The 20,970-nt window shown below is 49.0% G+C and overlaps 1 protein-coding gene across 4 annotated transcripts in view; it reads right to left on the bottom strand.

The window, feature by feature from the left end:
• The window catches only part of zbtb33 (zinc finger and BTB domain containing 33), a 55,289-nt gene that overhangs the window by 11,024 nt on the left and 23,295 nt on the right, over positions 1-20,970 (bottom strand). For 3 of the 4 annotated variants that reach the window (XM_078412152.1, XM_078412154.1, XM_078412156.1), the window contains exon 2: positions 12,468-12,509. The gene's annotated coding sequence lies outside the window, so the exon portion shown is untranslated. Of the gene's footprint in view, positions 1-12,467; positions 12,510-12,657; positions 12,753-20,970 lie in introns of those variants that run through there. The other variant, XM_078412153.1, reaches the window with a different exon arrangement.

Raw genomic sequence — 20,970 nt, forward strand, 5'->3', positions numbered from 1 at the left:
TAATCTGATAAGGCAGAAGTTGGCCATGGTGGACTGGGATCAGCTTCTCGTGGGGAGGACCGCATCAGAACAGTGGGAGTCATTCAAAGGAATAATTGGAAAAGTACAGAGGAAGCATGTTCCCCTAAAGTTTAAGGGTGGGACAAACAAGTCCAAAGAACCTTGGATGTCGAGCGATATAGTAGGATTGATTCGGAAAAAAAGGGGGGCTTTTGGAAGGCATAAAGAACTTAAGGCACAGGCACCATTAGAGGAATACAGAAGGTGTAGGGCGGTTCTTAAAAAAGAAATTAGGAGAGCAAAAAGAGGCCATGAGATAGCACTAGCGGGCAAAATAAAAGAAAATCCCAAAGTGTTCTATAAGTATATCAAGGGTAAGAGGATAACGAGGGAAAGAGTGGGGCCCATCAGGGACCATAGTGGAAAGCTGTGTGTGGAGCCAGAGGATGTAGGAGATGTTTTAAATGAATTTTTTGCTTCTGTTTTTAAGAGGGAGGAGGGCGATGCGGACTTAGAAATGGAGCAGGAGGGTTGTGATGTTCTTGAGCATATTGCTATTGACAGGGAGTCGGTGCTGGAGGCTCTGGCAGGCTTAAAAGTGGATAAGTCTCCGGGCCCTGACGAGATGTATCCCAGGATGCTGAGAGAGGCAAGGGAGGAGATTGCGGGGGCTCTGGCACAAATTTTCAGAGCCTCTCTTGCAACAGGGGATGTACCGGAGGACTGGAGGATAGCTAATGTGGTGCCATTATTTAAAAAGGGCAGTAGGGATAAACCTGGGAACTACAGGAAAGATTCTGAGGGATAGAATCAGTCTTCACTTGGAGGATCGAGGGTTAATTAAGGATAGTCAACATGGCTTTGTTAATGGAAGGTCGTGTCTGACTAACTTGATTAATTTTTTGAAGGGGTGACCAAGGAGGTAGATGGGGGTAGTGCAGTGGATGTGGTATACATGGATTTCAGTAAGGCTTTTGACAAGGTCCCACACAGGAGACTAGTCAAGAAGGTAAGAGCCCATGGGATCCAGGGCACCTTGGCAAAATGGATAAAAAACTGGCTTAGTGACAGAAGGCAGAGGGTGATGGTAGAAGGTTGCTTCTGTGACTGGAGGCCGGTGTCCAGTGGGGTGCCGCAGGGATCGGTGTTGGGTCCCTTACTGTTTGTAATCTACATTAATGATCTGGATGTCAACGTACAGGGCATGATCAGCAAGTTTGCAGATGACACAAAGTTAGGGGGGGTGGTGAATAGCGAGGAAGGGATCTGCAAGCTGCAGGAAGATATAGATGAGATGGTCAGATGGGCGGAGCAGTGGCAGATGGAATTTAATCCTGAAAGGTGCGAGGTGATGCACTTTGGCAGGAATAACTTGGAGAGGGAGTACACCATGAATGGAAGGACTCTAGGGAAGACAGGGGTACAGAGGGACCTTGGAGTACAGGTACACAAGTGCTTGAAGGCAGCAGGACAGGGTGGTCAAAAAGGCATATGGGTTACTGGCCTTCATTAGCCGGGGCATCGAATAGAAAAGTAGGGGGTAATGATGGAATTGTACAGAACACTGGTGAGGCCACAGCTGGAGTATTGTGTACAGTTCTGGTCACCACATTATAGAAAGGATGTGATAGCTTTGGAGAGGGTGCAGAGGAGATTCACCAGGATGCTGCCAGGGATGAAGGGCCTCGGCTATGAGGAGAGACTGAGCAGACTGGGGTTGTTTTCCCTGGAGCAGAGAAGGCGGCACGGTAGCGCAGCGGTAGAGTTGCTGCTTTACAGCGAATGCAGCGCCGGAGACTCAGGTTCGATCCTGACTACGGGTGCTGCACTGTAAGGAGTTTGTACGTTCTCCCCGTGACCTGCGTGGGTTTTCTCCGAGATCTTCGGTTTCCTCCCACACTCCAAAGACGTACAGGTATGTAGGTTAATTGGCTGGGTAAATGTAAAAATTGTCCCTAGTGGGTGTAGGATAGTGTTAATGTGCGGGGATCACTGGGCGGCACGTACTTGGTGGGCCGAAAGGGCCTGTTTCCGGCTGTATATATATGATATGATGATATGATAAGGCTGAGAGGGGACATGATCGAGGTGTACAAGATCATGAGGGGCATAGATAAGGTAGATGGCGGGGAACTTCTTCCACGAGGGGACATAGATACAGGGTAAGGGGAGGGAGGTTTCGGGGGGATGTGAGAAAGAACCTTTTCACCCAGAGGGTGGTTGGAGTCTGGAACTCACTGCCTGGGGTGGTGGTGGAGGCGGGAACACTCATAACGTTTAAGAGGCATTTGGATGGGCACTTGAAATGCTACAACATTCAGGGCTACGGTCCAAATGCGGGAAAATGGGATTAAAATTAGACTGTGTTTGGTAACGGGCGGCACGGACCCGATGGGCCGAAGGGCCTCTTTCTGTGCTGTAGGACTCTATGACTCTATGAATGCTTTGCCTTTTACTCAGATCCTGTCAGACAACCATTTCAACAACATTTGTTAGATTTTTTTTTTAAACATGTCACAAAACACATGCAGTTCTGCTTATAGTCAGTCAAGGAATCTACTGTTTCATATTTTTTTTTTTTTTTTTGTAAACACAAGTAATGAACAACTGCGGTGGAAAGATATTTCATCATTATCTCCTTGTGACTATCTAACTTTGTTAATTGAGTCTGAAGAAGGGTCTCAGACAGATGAAGTCTGATGAAGGGTCTTGACCCAAAACATCATCCATTCCTTCTCTCCAGAGATGCCACCTATCCTGCTGAGTTACTCGTGCATATGGACTCGGTGGGCTGCTCTGTGCATACTACACTAACTGGGGCAATTGTGTTTATGTATGGGGATAATCTTGCTGAGCTGTTTGCAAAAAAATGTATTTCACTGTACCTGGTACATGTGACAATAAAGGAACCATTGACCATTGAAACCATTGACCATTGAAACCATTGACCATTGAAACCGTTGACCATTGAAACCATTGACCATTGAAACCGTTGACCATTGAAACCGTTGAAACCATTGACCATTGAAACCATTGAAACTGTTGACCATTGAAACTATTGACCATTGAAACCATTGACCATTGAAACCGTTGAAACTATTGACCATTGAAACCATTGACCATGGAAACTATTGACCATTGAAACCTTTGACCATTGATGTTTGGTGTAAACCAGCATCTGCAGTTCCTTCCTACTCATAACTTTGTTAATTATTCTGTTTAGGCTCTAGTTTTTATTTTTCTCGTTATTTGCCATTTTGTTCCGCACACCACTGATATCAGTGTCATTTCTTGCTTCTGATCCTCTGCTTTTCCATGTTTAACTTCCTCCGAGTCTCTACTTTATCCTGCACATCTCCACTCTCTCAGTCTCAAAGCTTGCCTCATTCTTTCCTTTTATAGGACGTTGAAAAGCAACGCCCACATTTCCTTGATCATCGTCCGCTTTGATGTCATTTTCACACCTTACATTCTCTTTGTGCCCTTCCATATCTCCAGTTTCCCACTCCCCTGACTCTCAGTCTGAAGAAGAGTCTCGACCCGAAACATCACCCATTCCTTCTCTCCAGAGATGCTGAATTAGTCCAGAATTTTATTTCTACCTACAGGGTTTGGATGTGCAGGCTGCTGGAGTTGATCAGCAAGGTACCATAACACAGGTGGATGACCAAGAAAGTAGGGCAAAGGCATTCCTGTGACTGGGATACAGAACATACAGAGAGAGTCATCAAAGAGCTATGGAGACTGGGTGGATAGTGGTGAAAGAAGTGATGATCATATGAGGTCAGGGAACTAAGTTGAAGGTCTGGAACTGGTTGAAGGTCTGGAGATTCTGCTGAAGTCCAACAACATTTGACAATTTGCAATCTATGACAGTATGAACTACCTGACTGGAAGAAAGACACAAAGTGCTGGAGTAACTCAGCGGCTCAGTGGAGAACATGGATCGGTGACATTTCAGTCCTGACCCTAAATGTCACCTATCCATGTTCTCCAGAGATGCTACCTAACTCATTGAGCTACTCCAGCACTTTGTGTCTTTTATTGCAAACCAGCATCTGCAGTTCCTTGTTTCTCTACCTAACTCGAAGGATGGCAAGGCTCTGCAGGAATAGAAAGGCGAAGAATTAGTAGATTACCTGGCTACTGCAAGTAGGTAGGTGGCAAAGAGAATCACAGGGGGGTTGATGGGAATGTGGGAGAGAATAAATTGTCTGAACTACAGAAAGTAGAGGGCATGAATAGGGCCAATGAGATTTGCTCTGCTGGATGCTGACATGGATCTGAAGGGCTGAATGGCTTGCTGCTGTGTTGTAATATGTTCTACTAAGGAAAGCCTGAGCGTCGTACTGGAACTTTGACGTTGAGAGAGTAACTTGAGGTAACTGTGGGCTTGGAAAATGAAATACTGTTTGGACGTGTGAAATTCGTCAGGCAGCTAGAGTATGTAAATTCTAAACACAAAACCATGGGCCAGAGGAAAATTAATTTGAAACAATCCAGGATTTTAGACTCAGTCCTATGCAAAAGGCTAATTCTAAGAAGAAGCAAACCCAAGAAACAATCATATGTCACTGGCAAAATAGAGGCACTCTGGTTAATATCGCAGTGTGGGCAAGAAACAAACCATCCGGTGAAATGACTCCCTTGGTCGGACTCCACAAAACGAGGGAGCCCCCCACCGCGAAAACACCTCCCGGACCAGGATCTTGGCAGTACCCAGTGCCGTAGCTGTCTTACAGGGGAAAGCCTCCACCCACTTAGAGAACACGTCTATCAGGACGAGGCAGTACTTATAGCCTCCTTGGGTGGTGGGCAAGGGCCCGATGTAGTCGATCTGGATCGACTGCCATGGTCCCTCCACCCTCCTGACGTGTCCCATGGGCGCTTTCCTTTTCTGGGGGTCTGGGTTACTGGCAGCACAGACGAGGCAGCTGGCGCAGAACTCACGGACATCGTCCCTAAGCCCCGGCCACCATCCCGCCTGCTCTACACGCTGCCACGTAACCTCCGGTCCGGAGTGCCCTGCCCCTGGACCCTCGTGTGCCAGCTGGAGGAACTCCCTCCTGTGCTGCTGTGGCACAACCCACTGTTCGGCATGGAAGAGCATGCCTTCTTTTACGGAGAGGGCCGCCTTACTGTAGAGACCCTCTACCTGCTCGCCCTCACTAACCGCTCTGAGGACGGCTTTTAAAGCAGGATCCTGAGCTTGGACGGTCCTCAGGTCCAGAGGCAATGTGACCTTTGGGGTCCCGATGTTTCCCTCCCTACCCTGGATCGCTGCTATCTGCCTGGGCCCATAGGGGTCCCAGAAAATGCCACTGCGGGCGCCCTCCTTAGCCAGGGCGTCCGCCTGCTGGTTGCCCTCCCCCTGGGGCTCTGTGGCGGAATGGGCCTTCACCTTGTGAATGAAGACCTCCCCTTTCTCCCCTACTGCGGCCAAGATCTGCTCTAGCAGGGGCTTAACTGTTAAAGGCCTTCCGTCTGAGGAAGTGTATCCGCGACGGGACCAGATGGCCAGGTACTCGGTACACGAGTTGCATGTGAACATGCTGTCCGAGCAGATCGTGTACGGGGTTGGGAACATCTCTGGGTGGGTAACGACGTACGCCACTGCGGACAGCTCGGCCTGCAGCGCTCATGGTGCTGGGGAGCTTAATCGCCAAGGCAATGCCTGCCTCGGGGTCATAAACTCCACACCCCGTGAGTCGCTACAACATTCAGGGCTACGGTCCAAATGCGGGAAAATGGGATTAAAATTAGACTGTGTTTGGTAACGGGCGGCACGGACCCGATGGGCCGAAGGGCCTCTTTCTGTGCTGTAGGACTCTATGACTCTATGAATGCTTTGCCTTTTACTCAGATCCTGTCAGACAACCATTTCAACAACATTTGTTAGATTTTTTTTTTAAACATGTCACAAAACACATGCAGTTCTGCTTATAGTCAGTCAAGGAATCTACTGTTTCATATTTTTTTATTTTTTTTTGTAAACACAAGTAATGAACAACTGCGGTGGAAAGATATTTCATCATTATCTCCTTGTGACTATCTAACTTTGTTAATTGAGTCTGAAGAAGGGTCTCAGACAGATGAAGTCTGATGAAGGGTCTTGACCCAAAACATCATCCATTCCTTCTCTCCAGAGATGCCACCTATCCTGCTGAGTTACTCGTGCATATGGACTCGGTGGGCTGCTCTGTGCATACTACACTAACTGGGGCAATTGTGTTTATGTATGGGGATAATCTTGCTGAGCTGTTTGCAAAAAAATGTATTTCACTGTACCTGGTACATGTGACAATAAAGGAACCATTGACCATTGAAACCATTGACCATTGAAACCATTGACCATTGAAACCGTTGACCATTGAAACCATTGACCATTGAAACCGTTGACCATTGAAACCGTTGAAACCATTGACCATTGAAACCATTGAAACTGTTGACCATTGAAACTATTGACCATTGAAACCATTGACCATTGAAACCGTTGAAACTATTGACCATTGAAACCATTGACCATGGAAACTATTGACCATTGAAACCTTTGACCATTGATGTTTGGTGTAAACCAGCATCTGCAGTTCCTTCCTACTCATAACTTTGTTAATTATTCTGTTTAGGCTCTAGTTTTTATTTTTCTCGTTATTTGCCATTTTGTTCCGCACACCACTGATATCAGTGTCATTTCTTGCTTCTGATCCTCTGCTTTTCCATGTTTAACTTCCTCCGAGTCTCTACTTTATCCTGCACATCTCCACTCTCTCAGTCTCAAAGCTTGCCTCATTCTTTCCTTTTATAGGACGTTGAAAAGCAACGCCCACATTTCCTTGATCATCGTCCGCTTTGATGTCATTTTCACACCTTACATTCTCTTTGTGCCCTTCCATATCTCCAGTTTCCCACTCCCCTGACTCTCAGTCTGAAGAAGAGTCTCGACCCGAAACATCACCCATTCCTTCTCTCCAGAGATGCTGAATTAGTCCAGAATTTTATTTCTACCTACAGGGTTTGGATGTGCAGGCTGCTGGAGTTGATCAGCAAGGTACCATAACACAGGTGGATGACCAAGAAAGTAGGGCAAAGGCATTCCTGTGACTGGGATACAGAACATACAGAGAGAGTCATCAAAGAGCTATGGAGACTGGGTGGATAGTGGTGAAAGAAGTGATGATCATATGAGGTCAGGGAACTAAGTTGAAGGTCTGGAACTGGTTGAAGGTCTGGAGATTCTGCTGAAGTCCAACAACATTTGACAATTTGCAATCTATGACAGTATGAACTACCTGACTGGAAGAAAGACACAAAGTGCTGGAGTAACTCAGCGGCTCAGTGGAGAACATGGATCGGTGACATTTCAGTCCTGACCCTAAATGTCACCTATCCATGTTCTCCAGAGATGCTACCTAACTCATTGAGCTACTCCAGCACTTTGTGTCTTTTATTGCAAACCAGCATCTGCAGTTCCTTGTTTCTCTACCTAACTCGAAGGATGGCAAGGCTCTGCAGGAATAGAAAGGCGAAGAATTAGTAGATTACCTGGCTACTGCAAGTAGGTAGGTGGCAAAGAGAATCACAGGGGGGTTGATGGGAATGTGGGAGAGAATAAATTGTCTGAACTACAGAAAGTAGAGGGCATGAATAGGGCCAATGAGATTTGCTCTGCTGGATGCTGACATGGATCTGAAGGGCTGAATGGCTTGCTGCTGTGTTGTAATATGTTCTACTAAGGAAAGCCTGAGCGTCGTACTGGAACTTTGACGTTGAGAGAGTAACTTGAGGTAACTGTGGGCTTGGAAAATGAAATACTGTTTGGACGTGTGAAATTCGTCAGGCAGCTAGAGTATGTAAATTCTAAACACAAAACCATGGGCCAGAGGAAAATTAATTTGAAACAATCCAGGATTTTAGACTCAGTCCTATGCAAAAGGCTAATTCTAAGAAGAAGCAAACCCAAGAAACAATCATATGTCACTGGCAAAATAGAGGCACTCTGGTTAATATCGCAGTGTGGGCAAGAAACAAACCATCCGGTGAAATGACTCCCTTGGTCGGACTCCACAAAACGAGGGAGCCCCCCACCGCGAAAACACCTCCCGGACCAGGATCTTGGCAGTACCCAGTGCCGTAGCTGTCTTACAGGGGAAAGCCTCCACCCACTTAGAGAACACGTCTATCAGGACGAGGCAGTACTTATAGCCTCCTTGGGTGGTGGGCAAGGGCCCGATGTAGTCGATCTGGATCGACTGCCATGGTCCCTCCACCCTCCTGACGTGTCCCATGGGCGCTTTCCTTTTCTGGGGGTCTGGGTTACTGGCAGCACAGACGAGGCAGCTGGCGCAGAACTCACGGACATCGTCCCTAAGCCCCGGCCACCATCCCGCCTGCTCTACACGCTGCCACGTAACCTCCGGTCCGGAGTGCCCTGCCCCTGGACCCTCGTGTGCCAGCTGGAGGAACTCCCTCCTGTGCTGCTGTGGCACAACCCACTGTTCGGCATGGAAGAGCATGCCTTCTTTTACGGAGAGGGCCGCCTTACTGTAGAGACCCTCTACCTGCTCGCCCTCACTAACCGCTCTGAGGACGGCTTTTAAAGCAGGATCCTGAGCTTGGACGGTCCTCAGGTCCAGAGGCAATGTGACCTTTGGGGTCCCGATGTTTCCCTCCCTACCCTGGATCGCTGCTATCTGCCTGGGCCCATAGGGGTCCCAGAAAATGCCACTGCGGGCGCCCTCCTTAGCCAGGGCGTCCGCCTGCTGGTTGCCCTCCCCCTGGGGCTCTGTGGCGGAATGGGCCTTCACCTTGTGAATGAAGACCTCCCCTTTCTCCCCTACTGCGGCCAAGATCTGCTCTAGCAGGGGCTTAACTGTTAAAGGCCTTCCGTCTGAGGAAGTGTATCCGCGACGGGACCAGATGGCCAGGTACTCGGTACACGAGTTGCATGTGAACATGCTGTCCGAGCAGATCGTGTACGGGGTTGGGAACATCTCTGGGTGGGTAACGACGTACGCCACTGCGGACAGCTCGGCCTGCAGCGCTCATGGTGCTGGGGAGCTTAATCGCCAAGGCAATGCCTGCCTCGGGGTCATAAACTCCACACCCCGTGAGTCGTTCGCCAGCTGACACCGTGCTGGAGCCGTCCACATAGATCTCCCGGCCTGTGGGATGGATCCCAGCCCGTAAACCTATGTCGACGTCCCAAACCCCCTCCACGGAACACCGATGGGCCGTTCCGGGATATACCAAATTGGCCGCGGGCTTGGGCTCGCACAGACCTTCAACCTTCAGATCCATCTGTGAAAGGAGGAGGGTCCAGCGCGCGATGCGGGCGCTGCTGACAGTCCCTTCCTTGATCCTTCCATCCAGAAGCATCTGGGTGGGTGTGTGGTGGGTGAGGAGAGTGATGGGAGAGGTACCTGTGAAGATTAAAGCCCTCTTCACAGCCCAATGCGTGGCTAAAAGGCGCCTCTCACAATTGGAGAAAATCCTCTACACATTGGTGAGCACCCTGGAGGAGTACACCACTGGTCGCAGCCTACCGTGCCGCTCCTGCAGCAGCAAGGCACTCAGGCTGTCCCCACTGGCTGCCACCTCCAGAGAAAACCCTTTCTCTCCATCTATGGCTCCTAAGGCTGGTGCGGTTTGCAGATCCCTTTTTAACTTCTCGAACGCGGCCTGGCAACCCTCATCCCAAGACCACTCCACTCCCTTGTGTAGGAGTCGGAGTAGCGGGGCTGCGGTGGCCGCGTAGTCCTCGATGAAGTCTCTGCAATACCCGGTCAGTCCCAGGAAAGACCTCACACCCGTTACTGTGCAGGGAATTGGCAACTCCTGTACTGACTCCCTCCTAGCCTTATCTATGGCCCTTTCCCCGGCGCGGATGGTCAGACCCAAGAATTTTACTTCTGGCAGACCGATCCGTGCCTTTTTCAGGTTTACCTTAAAACCCTTCCTAGCCAGCAGCTCTAGCAGCTTGGCCAGAAGTGGACCGTGCTCATCCTTCGTGTCTGTGAACAGGAGGAGGTCGTCCACATACTGCACGATCTGGTGGACAGACATATCTGGAAGAATTCATTACTTTTCCAGCAAGAAATTGGGCTAACTTAGTGCTCGAGTGAGCACATTGCAAAGTAAATATTGTTAGAACGAATCAAGAGCTGAGGATCAAATAGACAATGAGGAGGGAGTAGGATAAAGTAAAAAGTTGGGAGAAACAATTGAGGTGGTCGGCAGAAATGACAAGTAAAATCAGGACTTGTAATCTGCCCTCCTAAATATATCTGTTGATTATCTGTATTGTAATTATAACTGGATTATCATAAGAATTGGACAAGTGAAGAATCAATAAACATGTATTGATAAGGAACAATTGGCTCCAGTGGGCCAGAATAGATTGGAAAGGAAGTAAGAATAGATAACGCTATGAAGGATCAACTGGTCAAGCAATATCTGAGGAGAGGAAAACAGGTCTACGATGTAAACTGTTTCTCTTTTCACAGATCTTGTCCCAACCTGCTGAATATTTTCAGTATTTTATGTTCATAATTTCAGGTTTCCAGCTTCCGTAGCATTCTGCTTATGTAGACTGGAAATCTGGGCAACTCAGGTTCAGCTAATGAGGCAAATATAAGCAGAAGATCTTGGTAGTGTGCAAGAACCACGAGAAGCCAGTCAGGCTGTGCAATGAAACAACTGGAGTGGACTAAGATAGACTTAGTCTAGTCAATACAGAGATATGGTTGGAGAAGCCACAGAGATTAGCAAATCTAGTGTATACAAAATAAAAGGGGCATCAACCAAAGCAAATCAGGAACAACTGAAATCTCAGCAGCAAAACCAAATCCAGTCATTCCAACACCAGATAATTACTGTAAATTCATCTCTCAATAATGAATGCATTTTCAAGACATTTACAAACCTTTGCAAGTAAAAAGATTATCTGGAAATTGGATCATGTTTCTTGGTATTATGCACTCTAATTTCACAGAAAAATAAAATGCAACTGAAAAATTGGGGACTTCGTGCAAGTATTTGTTCTTGGCCTTCAGTGGGCAATTCCTGCTAACACACAGGACACACTGAACGTGGAGAGTAGCATCCAACATATGCCTGAATGCCACATCTTTAATTTTAATGGCACCTTCACATTCCATCTGTCTACAGGCTGGACATCCATCAGCAAGATTTCCCAGCTTGCTTCTGCAAGGCCTGCCTCAGAAGCAGGTCAGGTAGGTCTACTTTAAAGTAGGTCGCATCCCAACCTTTGGTTATCCCCCTTCCCCCACCTACAGTATGATCACCACCATCCCACATAAGGCCCTCGTCCCTGAAATCTATGCTGCCTCCTCCAGCAAAACTATCAACCTAAGAACATAGATGTTTTCCGTGTTCAAGCTTCTGAATGGTCCCTCCAAAAGCTAGGGTAATGTCCCAATCACCTCACCCCATTATCGACATTTGACTTTGTCTCTGGAACTGGTGCGTTTCAATGCTGAGAATTATATTCTGCACTCTGTATTTTCCCCTTTGCTCTACCTATTCTACTCGAGTTTGACTTGATTGTATGTATAGCGTTATCCAATTTGATTAGATACAATGCAAAACAAAACTTTTCACTGTACCTCAGTACACGTGACAATAATAAAGCTAAACCCGCAACAGCAACATTACCCTCCCTGCCAAGCCATGATCCCTGCTAACTACCAATGATTATATTTAACCCTCCCCCCCCCCCCATCTACAAAGCCTTTCCCTCCACCTCCCATTATCCCTCTCCTTTTCCCCATTAATCAGAAATGATCCCTACTTTTCCCAATTCTACCCTTCCACTCTCTCATTTCTACCATTCCCTCCATGACCTCAGTGAAACAAGACCCTCGGCTCTGGCTGCCCAATGGTGTAATGCGTGAAGCAAATGCCTAAGTCAGCAAGACCCGTCCAGGAGCAATCACTGCTTCAGATCGTGAGTATTGCTGGCCTACAAACAAATGTCCTTACATTGTCTGACTAACATACCTTTAGGGGGATCTAACCAAATTCTACGCTTTTTATATTGAATAAATTAATCATACTCTGCTTGAGTTGCATTTATAAATCTAATTAATTGTGGGCCAAAGGGCCTGTTTCCGGGCTGTACTGTTCCAATTCAATTACCTAATAAACCAGGAACACATACTCAAAGCAAGGTCAGTAATGCCGGACAGGTTGATTTGTGAAGAAGATAATTAATAGAATTGCTCAATTATGACTGTACCTTGTTCACAGTCAGCACGAGAATCTAAGTGCTTTTCATTTCAGCCACATTCTTCAATTGATCCAAGAATTCAATAGGCCCATATTTCACCGCTTTCTAATTTTTATTATTCGGCAAAAGACCTAAAATGATGTTCAATGAAATGATTCTATCCAAATAAATGAATGGATAAGTATTGTTTAAGTAAGCAATTCTTGGGTATTATATTTACCTTGTAAATTATGTTCTCAGGTCTAGTTTTCTTTAAAATGATCTGCAAAAGGAACAAATGTATTTTAGATTATAATGGAAGCTTCTATAAAACCACAAACTGAGCGAAATCATTCTTCTGAAACAAACAATATCGTGCTTTCATTCCAAAATGAATGACAGAGATCAATGCAACAATGAAATTCATTCACCTTTCAGCTTATTCTGAAACTCAAGTACATTAATTTAACAAAACTAAAAGTTTTTCAAGTTCCAGTTGAGTTTCTGGGAGCATTTCCCAATGTGTTGCTTGTAGGGGTCCAGGCATTGTGCAAACACTCCGTTTACTCATTAACCGATACAGGTCGGTCGCCCACGCGCACGCATGCCCGAGTTCAAATCCTAACTGCCAATTGCTTTGTTCCCCGCCCACACACCACGGCCCGCCCCCCAGACCCCGTGATTGGTCGGCCCAGATCACACCCGATCCACGCGAGAGTTCGAGCTCGACAAACGGCGGTTGGTGGCCACTCCTGAGAGTTGGGCCACTCCTTGGCCGAACCCTGGGCACTGAGGTTGACAGGGTCAGGGACTGCCAGTCCATGGGGAATAAGTTCGGTGGGACATGAACAGGCAGAAGCAATGGGTCTGCCGGGACAGTTCTGTTTATGGATTTTAGGTAGGAGGTAAAATCGGGCCGTGCGGGGCTGGGGAACGATAAGCTTGGAGGCATTAGAGGGTAGAGCGCCGGAAGTGGTGAGGTCTGTGATGGTGCTGATGATTACGGTCTGGTGTTTGTCGGTGGGGTCATGGTCCAAGGATAAGTAGGAGGAGGTGTCTGAGAGTTGTCGTCTGGCTTCGGTCCGGTAGAGGTCAGCCCGCCAGACTACCACAGCACCTCCCTTGTCAGCGGGTTTGATGACTAAGTCAGGGTTGTTGCAGAGTGAGTGGAGGGCTGCATGTTCAGGAGGGGAGAGGTTAGAGTGAGTCAGGGGAGTGGAGAATTTGAGGCGGTTAATGTCACGCCGGCAGTTGGAGATGAAAAGTTCTAGTGAGGATAGTTGGCCATCCGGGGGGGTCCAAGAGGAGGGGGTCCACTGGAGACGGGAGAAGAATTCATCACTGCCACTCCCAGTCTGACCTTTCTGTCATGGGCCTCCTCTAGTGCCATAGTGAGGCCCACCGGAAATTGGAGGAACAGCACCTCATATTTCGCTTGTTGCGTTAATAAAGCATCCCGACTGGACTAACCTGGGGTCTAGCCTTATTTCGGGCTGAACCGATTGCTCCCGCTACAGGTTCGAAAACCAAAATGGCTCAGCCCGCCACATGACCCTCCCCCCCCCCCCCAGAACTGGAGTAATGGAGGTGGTTAGGCTGGCGAGTGAGGTGGCCTGATCTCGTGTACGCGTCTCCTGTGTCCGGGGTCGGGGCTGGCAGAGTTGAGGGCGGGTGCGGTTGTGACGGTGGACAGGGTTGTGCCACCTGCACTGGTTGGTAAATGTCCATGTGTGCCGGCTTAAGACGGTCCACAGAGATAGTCTCGTGCCTGCCGCCCATGTTGATGACAAAAGTCGTGGCGCCATGTTGCAGTACTGCGAAGGGTCCCTCGTAAGGCCTTTGCAGTGGCGGACGGTGGGAATTCGCGGCGAAGGAAAACATACTGGTAGTCATGGAGGGCAGATGGGACGTACGTGGTGGTGTGTCTGTGGCGGGACGTTGGGACTTCTCGTGGAGGCGCGTCGGCATGGTCGTGGGCAGTTCCTGATGTCAAGTTGCCGTGGGTCCTGATGACGAGTTGCCGTGGGTCCTGCTGGGCATACGCACTGCCCCAAAAGAGGATCTGGCAACTTCGTACACCAGCTCGGCCGACGAAGTTGCCAGATCCTCTTTTGGGGCAGTGCGTATGCCCAGCAGGACCCACGGCAACTCGTCCATCCAGTCTGGGCCCGTGAGCGGTGCCTTTAGGGATGCCTTCAGGTGCCAGTGAAAACGCTCCATGAGGCCGTTTGCTTGCGGGTGGTCGGCCGTAGTGTGGTTCAGCTTAGTGCGAAGCAACCGGGCCATGGCTGACCACAACTCGAAGGTGAACTGCGCACCTCTGTCAGAGATGTCCACCGGCACACCAAAGCGGGCGATCCAGTGGGCAGTGCGGGCACGTGCACACGTCGCAGTGGAGGTACCCGAGAGCGGGACGGCTTCCGGCCATCACATGAAACGGTCCACGATGGTGACACCTCTGGATGGAGGCAGCGGTCCAACAATGTCGACCTGGATGAAATTCTGCAGCGGCGCATTGATGTGCCGCTGAATCTTTGATGCACACCCTGGCCCAGTTGCCGACCTGTTTGTGCAGCACCTGCCACATGAACTTGGTTGCCATCAGTGCTGTTGTTGCCCAGGTGGAAGGGTGAGCCAAACCATGAACCATGTCGACCATCCGGCGGCGCCAGGCCGCGGGGATGATGGGTCTTGGCTGTCCGATAGACACGTCGCAAATGGGCGTGGTGACAGCGGGACCAAATTGCACATCCTCCAACAATAGTCCTGAGATGGCGGTGCGGGAGGCGAGCATCTCCTCATCCTCTCGCTGGGCGGTCGCCACGGCTGTGTAGTCGACACCCGGGGCCAAAGCGTGGATGGCATTGATGGCGGTGCGGGACAACGCATCTGCCACCCGGTTGCTCTTGCCTGCGATGTGCTAGACGCAAGTCGTGTACTCTGAGATGTAGGCCAAGTGACGCTGCTGCCGGGATGACCAGGGATTGACACTTTGGCAAAGGCAAACGTGAGCGGCTTGTGGTCGGTGAAAGCTGTGAAATCCCTGCCCTCGGGGAAGTAGCAGAAGTGCCGGATGGCCAAGTAGAGCGCGAGGAGCTCCCAGTCGAAAGCGCTGTATTTCTGCCTGGGGGGTCTCAGGTGACGACAGAAAATCCCAGTTTTCGTTTAACAGTTGTTCCAGCACTCCGCCCACTGTTGTGCCCGATGCGTCAACTGTGAGAGCTGTTGGCGCGTTGGCCCGCGGATGTACCAGCATCGTCGCCTTTGCTAGCACCTCGTTGGCGTTGTTGAACGCGGACGTGGCTGTGTCGTCCCAAACGAGCTCTTTCGGCTTGTTATTCAGGGCCTTGAACAGCGGTTGCATGATTCAGGCAGCTGCTGGCACGAAACGGTGATAGAAATTGACCATGCCGACAAACTCTTGGAGTCCATTCACCGTAGAGGATTTGGGAAACTTGCGAATGGCCTCAACCTTGGTCGGGAGCGGGACCGCGCTCGTGCTGGTTGATGTAGTGGCCGACGAAGCTGATGGAAGGGAGGCCAAACCTACACTTGGCAAGGTTGATGGCCAGACCATGCCCATTGAGCCGCTGGCAGAGTAGCCGGAGGTGTGTGCGGTGTTCCTGGCGAGAGCAGCTGGTGACGAGGATGTCGTTGAGGTGGATGAACACGAAGTCCAGCTCGCGGCCCACCGTGTCCATGAGCCGTTGGAAAGCCTGGGCGGCGTTCTTGAGGCCGAAAGCCATCCGTAGTAACGCAAAGACCCCGAACGAGGTGATGAGAGCCGTCTTGGGAATGTCGTCCGGGTGGACTGGAATATGCTGGTAGCCACGTACCAGGTCGATTTTGGAAAAAAACCTTGGCCCCGTCCAGATTGCCCGTGAAATCCTAGATGTGAGGGACAGGGTACCGGTCGGCCGTTGTGACGTCGTTGAGATGGCAGTAGTCCCCACAGGGTCTCCAGCCCCCAGTCGCTTTGGGGACCATGTGAAGCGGGGACCACTCATCCTTGCCGGCATTGTTCGTGGCCGCCTTCTCTGCCGCGCCTTCGGTGGAGGCTGGTGGTGGCGCCACCCTGCTGTTTCGCCTGCCACAGCACGTCCGCACGGGCTGCCAGCTGTCAGGGGTTGGTGAAATCGTCGTTCCTTGATGAACAGGCGAATGTCCTCAGGCATCTGCTCGAAGAAAACCTGTTTGAACAGGAGGCAGGTCTTGTGTCTGTACATCAAGGCGAGCATTTCATCCATAAGCACAGACGGCTTGCGGTCGCCTAGGCCATCCATGTGCAGGTGTCTGGCTGCACTGTCGCGGCGACTGAGACCGAAAGTGCGCATGAGGAGCGTTTTGAGGCCCTCGTACTTGCCGTCGGCTGGTGGCTGGTGAAGGTGATCGATTCTGCACTCGGTGGTGTCCTGGTCCAGCGCTCTGACCACGTGGTAGTATTTGATGGTATCGGAGGTGATCTGGCGGATGTGGAACTGGACATCACAGCCCCACGTGTGGTTTCAACAGGCTGATGTCCAGAAAGCGGGCTGTTTGATCTAAACTGCGTTCTGCTGGTCTGGGTTGTCGGCTACAGACATGATACAATCCAAAATAGGCCATTTGGGATTGTTGGGGTCACCACTGTAGAGGTCCACGCGTTGTGTAAACACTTTGTTTAATAATTAACCGATACAGCTCCGTCGCTCACGCGCGCATGCCCGAGTTCAAATTCTAACTGCTATTTCTTTTGTTCTCCGCCCACACACCATGGCCCGCCCCCCCGGACCCCGTGATTGGTCGGCCCAGGTCAATCCCAGTCCAAGCGAGAGTTCGAGCCCGTCAAACGATGGTTCGAACCCAAAATGGCTCAACCCGCGACATGCTATTACATTGGGTAAGTGGACTATGTACTGTAAGTCGGAAGATTGTAAACTGGGACTTTTATTGAGCCACGCACAGTTCAATTTCATTCTGAGGAAAGATCGTTGATCTTCAAAGATTAAATGTTTTCCGCTTTAGAGATACTGTCCGACCTGCTGCGCATTTCTAATTGTTTCATTCATTTTTTATATTTTCATGATCAGCAGTATTTTACACTTGTATATTTAGATATATATTACTGAATATTAGACAATAGACAATAGACAATAGGTGCAGGAGTAGGCCATTCAGCCCTTCGAGCCAGCACCGCCATTCAATGCGATCATGGCTGATCACTCTCAATCAGTACCCCGTTCCTGCCTTCTCCCCATACCCCCTCACTCCGCTATCCTTAAGAGCTCTCTCCAGCTCTCTCTTGAAAGCATCCAACGAACTGGCCTCCACTGCCTTCTGAGGCAGAGAATTCCACACCTTCACCACTCTCTGACTTTAAAAGTTCTTCCTCATCACCGTTCTAAATGGCCTACCCCTTATTCTTAAACTGTGGCCCCTTGTTCTGGACTCCCCCAACATTGGGAACATGTTTCCTGCCTCTAATGTGTCCAATCCCCTAATTATCTTATATGTTTCAATAAGATCCCCCCTCATCCTTCTAAATTCCAGTGTATACAAGCCTAATTGCTCCAGCCTTTCAACATACGACAGTCCCGCCATTCCGGGAATTAACCTAGTGAACCTACGCTGCACGCCCTCAATAGCAAGAATATCCTTCCTCAAATTTGGAGACCAAAACTGCACACAGTACTCCAGGTGCGGTCTCACCAGGGCCCGGTACAACTGTAGAAGGACCTCTTTGCTCCTATACTCAACTCCTTTTGTTACGAAGGCCAACATTCCATTGGCTTTCTTCACTGCCTGCTGTACCTGCATGCTTCCTTTCAGTGACTGATGCACTAGGACACCCGGATCTCGTTGAACATCCCCTCTTCCTAACTTGACACCATTCAGATAATAATCTGCCTTTCTATTCTTACTTCCAAAGTGAATAACCTCACACTTATCTACATTAAACTGCATCTGCCATGTATCCGCCCACTCACACAACCTGTCCAAGTCACCCTGCAGCCTTATTTTATCTTCCTCACAATTCACACTACCCCCCAGCTTAGTATCATCTGCAAATTTGCTAATGGTACTTTTAATCCCTTCATCTAAGTCATTAATGTATATCGTAAATAGCTGGGGTCCCAGCACCGAACCTTGCGGTACCCCACTGGTCACTGCCTGCCATTCCGAAAGGGACCCATTTATCCCCACTCTTTGCTTTCTGTCTGTCAACCAATTTTCTATCCATGTCAGTACCCTACCCCCAATACCATGTGCTCTAATTTTGCCCACTAATCTCCTATGTGGGACCTTGTCAAAGGCTTTCTGAAAGTCGAGGTACACCACATCCACCGACTCTCCCCTGTCAATTTTCCTAGTTACATCCTCAAAAATTCCAGTAGATTTGTCAAGCATGATTTCCCCTTCGTAAATCCATGCTGACTCGGAATGATCCTGTTACTGCTATCCAAATGCTCAGCAATTTCGTCCTTTATAATTGACTCCAGCATCTTCCCCACCACTGATGTCAGACTAACTGGTCTATAATTACCCGTTTTCTCTCTCCCTCCTTTCTTAAAAAGTGGGATAACATTTGCTATCCTCCAATCCACAGGAACTGATCCTGAATCTATAGAACATTGAAAAATGATCTCCAATGCTTCCACTATTTCTAGAGCCACCTCCTTAAGTACCCTGGGATGCAGACCATCAGGCCCTGGGGATTTATCAGCCTTCAGTCCCATCAGTCTACCCAAAACCATTTCCTGCCTAATGTGGATTTCCTTCAGTTCCTCCATCACCCTAGGTTCTCCGGCCCCTAGAACATTTGGGAGATTGTGTGTATCTTCCTCAGTAAACACAGATCCAAAGTAACGGTTTAACTCGTCTGCCATTTCTTTGTTCCCCATAATAAATTCCCCTGCTTCTGTCTTCAAGGGACCCACATTTGCCTTGACTATTTTTTTCCTCTTCACGTACCTAAAAAAACTTTTGCTATCCTCCTTTATGTTATTGGCTAGTTTACCCTCGTACCTCATCTTTTCTCCCCGTATTGCCTTTTTAGTTAACTTTTGTTGCTCTTTAAAAGAGTCCCAATCCTCTGTCTTCCCACTCTTCTTTGCTATGTTATACTTCCTCTCCTTAATTTTTATGCTGTCCTTGACTTCCCTTGTCAGCCACAGGTGTCTCTTACTCCCCTTAGAGTCTTTCCGCCTCTTTGGGATAAATTGATCCTGCAACCTCTGCATTATTCCCAGGAATACCTGCCATTGCTGTTCTACCGTCCTCCCTGCTAGGGCCTCCTTCCAGTTAATTTTGGCCAGCTCCTGCCTCATGCCGCTGTAATCCCCTTTGCTATACTGTAATACCGACACTTCCGATTTTCCCTTCTGCCTTTCCATTTGCAGAGTAAAACTTATCATGTTGTGATCACTGCCTCCTAATGGCTCATATACCTCTAGTCCCCTTATCAGATCAGGATCATTACACAACACTAAATCCAGAATTGCCTTCTCCCTGGTAGGCTCCAGTACAAGCTGTTCTAAGAATCCATCTCGAAGGCACTCTACAAACTCTCTTTCCTGGGGTCCATTTCCAACCTGATTTTCCCACTCTACCTGCATGTTGAAATCTCCCATAACCACCGTAGCATTACATTTGTGACACGCCAATTTTATCTCCTGATTCAACTTGCACCCTATGTCGAGGCTACTGTTTAGGGGCCTATAGATAACTCCCATTAGGGTCTTTTTACCCTTACAATTCCTAATTTTTATCCATACTGATTCAACATCTCCTGATTCTATGTCACCCCTTGCAAGGGAATGAATATCATTCCTTACCAGCAGAGCAACCCCACCCCCTCTGCCCACCTGTCTGTCTTTTCTATACGTTGTGTACCCCTGAATATTCAGTTCCCAGCCCTGGTCCTCTTGTAGCCATGTCTCAGTGATCCCTACAACATCATACTTGCCCATGACTAACTGAGCCTCAAGCTCATCCACTTTATTTTTTATACTACGCGCATTTAAGTACAACACTTTAACTTCTGTATTTACCTCCCCTCTCACATCGGTCACAAATGGCCCTGCCCTTAATCTCTTTTCCCCTCTAGAACTTCTGTTCCCATTCTTCCGAGAGTCTTCTGCAATATCTCCTGTATTCCCTTTAACCTCATCTTCACAATTTGTTAACCCCTCCCCCCCACTACTTAGTTTAAAGCCACAGGTGTCGCACTAGCAAACCTGCCTGCCAGAATGTTTGTCCCCCTGCTGTTAAGGTGTAACCCGTCCCTTTTGTACAAGTCACCCCTAGCCCAGAAGAGATCCCAGTGGTCCAGAAATCTAAATCCCTGCTCTCTGCACCAGCCCCTCAGCCATAAATTCATACCCTCTATCTCTCTGTTCCTGGCCTCACCAGCACGAGGTACCGGTAGCAGTCCAGAGATAACCACCTTCGACGTCCTACTTCTCAGTCTTTTTCCTAACTCTCTAAACTCCTGCTGTAGCACCTCCTTCCTCTTCCGCCCGACGTCATTCGTGCCCACGTGCACAACGACTTCAGGTTGATCGCCTTCCCTCACTAGGATTTTCTGAAGCCGGTCTGTGATGTGCTGAATCCTGGCACCAGGGAGGCAACAGACCATCCTCAAGTCCCTCCTGTTGCCACAGAATCTTCTGTCTGTCCCTCGGACGATGGAGTCACCCACCACTACGACTCTTCCTGACTTCGGTCTCCCCTGTCGAGTATCCTTGCCAACAGGTCCGCCACTT

The sequence above is a fragment of the Rhinoraja longicauda genome, chromosome 15 (assembly GCF_053455715.1).
Source record: "Rhinoraja longicauda isolate Sanriku21f chromosome 15, sRhiLon1.1, whole genome shotgun sequence".
NCBI classification, from domain to species: domain Eukaryota; kingdom Metazoa; phylum Chordata; class Chondrichthyes; order Rajiformes; family Arhynchobatidae; genus Rhinoraja; species Rhinoraja longicauda.